Source organism: Cebus imitator, unplaced genomic scaffold (assembly GCF_001604975.1).
Source record: "Cebus imitator isolate Cc_AM_T3 unplaced genomic scaffold, Cebus_imitator-1.0 Scaffold258, whole genome shotgun sequence".
Taxonomy (NCBI): domain Eukaryota; kingdom Metazoa; phylum Chordata; class Mammalia; order Primates; family Cebidae; genus Cebus; species Cebus imitator.
In genome coordinates, this window is record NW_016107573.1 from 2,582,648 (window position 1) to 2,588,670 (window position 6,023).

The window sequence follows — 6,023 nt, forward strand, 5'->3', positions numbered from 1 at the left end:
GTGAGTCTGATTGGCTTCCCTCTGTGGGTAACCTGACCTTTCTCTGTGGCTGCCCTTAGCATTTTTTCCTTCATTTCAACCCTGGTGAATCTGACAATTATATGCCTTGGGGTTGCTCTTCTTGAGGAATATCTTTGTGGAGTTCTCTGTATTTCTTGAACTTGAATGTTGGACTGCCTTGCTAGGCTTGGGAAGTTCTCCTGGATAATAGCCTGGAGTGTGTTTTCCAACTTGGATTCATTCTCCCTGTCCTATTCAGGTACACTGATCAAGCATAGATTAGGTCTTTTCACATAATCCCATATTTCTTGGAGGCTTTGTTTCATTTCTTTTCACTCTCTTTTCTCTTGCCTTGCCTTCTCTTTTTATTTCATTGAGTTGATCTTCAATCTCTGTTATCCTTTCTTCTGCTTGATCGATTTGGCTATTAAAACTTGTGTTTGCTTCACGTAGTTCTCGTGCTGTGTTTTTCAACTCCATGAAGTCACTTATGTTCTTATCTAAGCTGGTTATTCTAGTTAGCATTTCGTCTAACCTTTTTTCAAGGTTTTTGTTTCATTTGCATTGAGTTAGAACGTGTTCCTTTAGCTGAGAAAAGTTTGTTATTATCCACCTTCTGAAGCCTGTTTCTGTCAATTTGTTGCACTCCTCAGTCAAGTTCTGATCCTGTGTTGTTGAGGAGTTGTGATCCCTTGAAGGAGAAGAGGTGTTCTGGTCTTTGATGGTTTCATCTTTTTTGCACTTTTTTTTTCCCCGTCTTAGTGGATTTATTTACCTGGCTGTGTTGTCAGGGAGCTGCTTGATGAGCTCACTTGTCTGCCTGTGGAAGTGCTACTGGGTTTCTAGGGACTCCTTCAGGTTACTAGGGAAGCTCCCTGTGTCTTTGTTTATACCGGGAGATTAGGCCCACCTCTTCTGCTGACTTGTAGGCGCTGCTGGGTTGTCAAGAAGGCAGCCCCATTGCTAAGTAGGCTTCCTGTGTTTTTTGTTAAAGCATGTAGCCCAGTCCCACCCTTTTAGTGGTGGGTTATGCCCTTCCTCCGCTGGGTTGGATCATTCAGGGTTCATCTCAGACTATGGCACTGTCTGGGCAACCCACTAGAGTCAGAGCTTCAGCCCTCTGGGGTTTGCGGGGGAGGGTAGGGACCTGCCCAGCTGCACCCAGCTGTCTCCCCCTTTCAGCTTCCTCTCTCTCTGGTCATGGGGTAGGGGCCCACCCAGCTGCTTCTGCTTACAGCTCCCTCTGTCTCAGTGCTGAGGGTGGGGGCAATAGCTCAGTCCACAGGCTCTTACTCAACTCCTGTGCTTGTAATTCCTGGCACTTGACTGGCAAAGATCCCCTATTCTGTGTATTGCTGAGGCTTTGGGGGAAGCGCTGTATCTGGACCAGAATGCGAGAGGGGGAGCCTCTGACTTGCCGGTCAGATGTACTTTCTGGGTGAAGCAGTACCCCTCCCCGCCTTGGTCTGTCCTAAGTGGACTTTGCTCACCATTGGACCAGACCTGTTGAAATGCAGCTGGTACCCGGTTGGAGCTAGGAGATCTCTGGATTTCTGCATCTCTCTTGTGGGTGTTGTGCGCTGGAGTTGTGTCTAATTGGCCATCTTGGATCTCTCTTTTTTTTTAATGCTCAAAAGCTCTTTATATAATATTTTTTTAAATTTTAGTTTAAGTTTATATTATATCCAGCATTTCTCCCCATGTTATCCCTCTCTACCCGCCACTGTCCCTCCCCTACCCCCCCAATTGCCCCCAGCGTGTGTTGCTCGTTTCCCTGAGTCCACGTGTTCTCATTGTTCAATACCCACCTATGAGTGAGAACATGCAGTGTTTGGTTTTGTTATTGTGTCAGTTTGCTGAGAATGGTGGCTTCCAGATTCATCCAAGTCCCTATAAAGGACATGAACTCATCGTTTTTTATGGCTGCATAGTATTCAATGGTGTATATGTACCACATTTTCTTTGTCCAGTCTATCATTGATGGGCATTTGGGTTGGTTCCAGGTCTTTGCTATTGTACACAGGGCTGCAGTGAACATATGTGTGCATGTGTCTTTATAGTAGAACGATTTATTGTTCTTTGGGTATATACCCAGCAATGGGATTGCTGGGTCAAATGGAATTTCTATTTCTAGATCCTTGAGAAATCCCCACACTGTCTTCCACAATGGTTGAACTAATTTACACTCCCACCAACTGTGTAAGAGTGTTCCTGTTTCTCCACATCCTCTCCAGCATCTGTTGTCTCTAGATTTTTTAATGATTGCCATTCTAACTGGTATGAGATGCTATCTCACTGTGGTTTTGATTTGCATTTCTCTAATGACCAGTGATGATGAGCATTTTTTCATGTGTTTGTTGGCTTCATATATATCTTCTTTTGAAAACTATCTGTTCATATCCTTCACCCACTTTTGAATGGGGTTGTTTGTTTTTTTCTTGTATATCTGTTTTAGTTCTTTGTAGATTTTGGATATTAGCCCTTTGTCAGATAGGTAGATTGCAAAAATTTTTTCCCATTCTGTTGGTTGCCGGTTTGCTATAATGATGATTTCTTTTGCTGTACAGAAGCCCTGAATTTTAATTAGATCCCATTTGTCTATCTTGGCTTTTGTTGCCATTGCTTTCGGTGTTTTAGTCATGACGTCGTTGCCTATGCCTATGTCCTGGATGGTTTTGCCTATGTGTTGTTCTAGTGTTTTTATGGTGTTAGGTTTTATGTTTAAATCTTTAATCCATCTGGAGTTAATTTTAGTGTAAGGTGACAGGAAGGGGCCCAGTTTGTGCTTGCTGCACATTGCTAGCCAGTTTTCCCAACACCATTTATTAAACATGGAGTCCTTTCCCCATTGCTTGTTTTTGTCAGGTTTGTCAAAGATCAGATGGTTGTAGATGTGTGGTGTTTCTTCTGGGACCTCTGTTCTGTTCCATTGGTCTATGTCTCTGTTTTGGTACCAGTACCATGCTGTTTTGATTACTGTAGCCTTGTAGTATAGTTTGAAGTCTGGTAGTGTGATGCCTCTGGCTTTGTTCTTTTTGCTTAGGATTGTCTTGGCTATGTGTGGTCTTTTGTGATTCCATATGAAGTTTAAAGTGGTTTTTTACAGTTCTGTGAAGAAGGTCATTGGTAGCTTGATGGAGATAGCATTGAATCTATAGATTACTTTGGGCAGTATGGCCATTTTCACAATATTAATTCTTCCTAACCATGAGCATGGAATGTTTCTCCATCTGTTTGTGACCTTTCCTGTTTCATCGAGCAGTGGTTTGTAGTTCTCCTTGAAGAGGTCCTTTACATCCTTTGTTAGTTGTATTCCTAGGTATTTTATTTTCTTTGTAGCAGTTGTGAATGGGAGTTCGCTCTTGATTTGTGTCTCTGTCTGTTATTGGTATATAGGAATGTTTGTGATTTCTGCACATTGATTTTGTATCCTGAGACTTTGCTGAATTTGCTTATCAGTTTGAGAAGATTTTGGGCTGAGATGGTGGGGTCTTCTAGATATACAATCATGTTGACTGCAAATAGAGACAATTTGACTTCCTCCTTTCCTATTTGAATACCCTTTATTTCTTTTTCTTGCCTGATTACTATGGCTAGAACTTCTAATACTATATTGAATAGGAGTGGTGAGAGAGGGCATCCTTGTCTAGTGCCTGATTTCAAAGGGAATTCTTCCAGCTTTTGCCCATTCAGTATGATATTGGCTGCAGGTTTGTCATAAATGGCTTTTATCATTTTATGATACATTCTGTCAATATCTAGTTTATTGAGAGTTTTTAGCATGAAGGGCTGTTGAATTTTGTTGAAGGCCTTCTCTGCATCTGTTCAGATAATCATGTGGTTTTTGTCTTTTGTTCCATTTATGTGATGGATTATGTTTATGGATTTGCGTAAGTTGAACCAGCCTTGCATTCCCGGGATGAAGCCTACTTGATTGTGATGGATATGCTTTTTGATGTGCTGTTGCAATCTGCTTGCCAGTATTTTATTGATAATTTTTGTGTCGATGTTCATCATGGGTATTGGCCTGAAGTTTTCTTTTTTAGTTGAGTCTCTGCCTGGTTTTGGTATCAGGATGATGTTGGTCTCATAAAATGAGCTGGGGAGGATTCCCTCCTTTTGTATTGTTTGATACAGTTTTAAAAGGAATGGAACCAGCTCCTCTGTGTATGTCTGGTAGAATTAGGCTGTGAACCCATCTGGACCCGGACGTTTTTTGGTTGGCAGGCTATTGATTGCTGCATCTACTTCAGCCCTGGTTCTTGGTCTATTCAGGGTTTCAGCTTCCTTCTGGTTTAGTCTTGATAGAGTACAAGTGTCTAGGAATTTATCCATTTCTTCCTGGTTTACTGGTTTATGTGCATAGTGCTGTTTGTAGTAATCTCTGATGGTAGTTTGTATTTCTGTGGGATCAGTGGTGATGTCCCCTTTATCTTTTTGTATTTTGTCTATTTTATTCTCTCTTTTCTTTTTTATTAGTCTGGCTAACGGTCTATTTTGTTGATCTTTTCAAAAAACTAGCTCCTGGATTTATTGATTTTTTTTTTTAGGTTGTTTGTGTCTCTGTCTTCTTCTGTTCAGCTCTGATCTTAGTTATTTCTTGTCTTCTGCTACCTTTTGAGTTTTTTTGATCTTCCTCCTCTAGTTCTTTCAATTTTGTTGATAGAGTGTCAATTTTAGATCTTTCCTCTCTTCTCTGATGGGCATTTATTGCTATAAATTTCCCTCTCGACACTGCTTTATAGGTGTCCCAGTGATTCTGGTAAGTTGTGTCTTTATTCTGGTTGGTTTTGAAGAACATCTTTATTTCTGCCTTCATTTCATTGTTTATCCAGTCAACACTGAGAAGCAAGTTGTTCAGTTTCCAAGAGGTGGTGCAGGTTTGTGTGTGTTTCTTAATCCTGAGTTCTAGTCTGATTGCACTGTGGTCTGATAGACTGTTATGATTTCCGTTCTTTTGCATTTGCTGAGGAGTGATTTGCTTCCAACAATGTGGTCAATTTTAGAGTAAGTGCAGTGTGGTGCTGAGAAAAATGTATATTCTGTGGATTTGGGGTGGAATGTTATGTATATGTCTGTTAGGTCCACTTGTTCCACCTCTGCATTCAAGTCCTTGTTAATTTTCTGTCTCATTGATCTGTCTAATATTGACAGTGGAGTGTTGAAGTCTCCCACTATTATTGTGTGGGAGTCTACATCTCATTTTAGGTCATTAAGAACTTGCTTTATGTATCTGGGTGCTCCTGTGTTGGGTGCATATATATTTAGGATAGTTAGCTCTTCCTGTTGGATTGATCCTTTTGCCGTTATGTAGTGTCCTTCTTTGTCTCTTTTGATCTTTGTTGATTTGAAGTCCATTTTATCAGAGACTAGGATTGTAACCCCTGCTTTTTTTTTGTTCTCCATTTGCTTGGTAAATCTTCTTCCATCCCTTTATTTTAAGTCTGTGTGTGTCTTTGTATGTGAGGTGGGTTTCCTGAATACAGCACACCAATGGGTCTTGACTTTTTATCCAGTTTGCCAGTCTGTGTCTTTTGATTGGGGTGTTAGGCCGTTTACACTCAATGTTAATATTGTTATGTGTGAATTTGATCCTGCCATTTTGTTGCTGGCTGGTTTTCTTTTCCATTAGTTGATTCATTTTCTTCATTGCATTTTTGGTCTTTGCCAACTGGTTTGCTTTTGCAGTCAATGGTACTTGTTCCTTTCCATCCTTAGCGTTTCTTTCAGGAGCTCGTGTAGGGCAGGTCTGGTGGTGACAAAATCTCTCAGTAATTGCTTGTTTGTAAAGGATTTTATTTCTCCTTCACTTATGAAGCTTAGTTTGGCTGGATTTGAGATTCTGGGTTTAAAGTTCTTTTCTTTAAGAAGGTTGAATATTGACCCCACTCTCTTCTGGGTTGTAGGGTTTCTGCTGAGAGATCTGCTGTGAGTCTGATTGGCTTCCCTCTGTGGGTAACCTGACCTTTCTCTGTGGCTGCCCTTAGCATTTTTTCCTTCATTTCAACCCTGGTGAATCTGAC

General features: G+C 41.0%; 1 long non-coding RNA gene across 2 annotated transcripts in view; it reads left to right on the forward strand.

Moving 5' to 3' along the window:
• The window catches only part of LOC108283337, a 69,202-nt gene that overhangs the window by 19,116 nt on the left and 44,063 nt on the right, over window positions 1-6,023 (forward strand). The window lies entirely within an intron of this gene.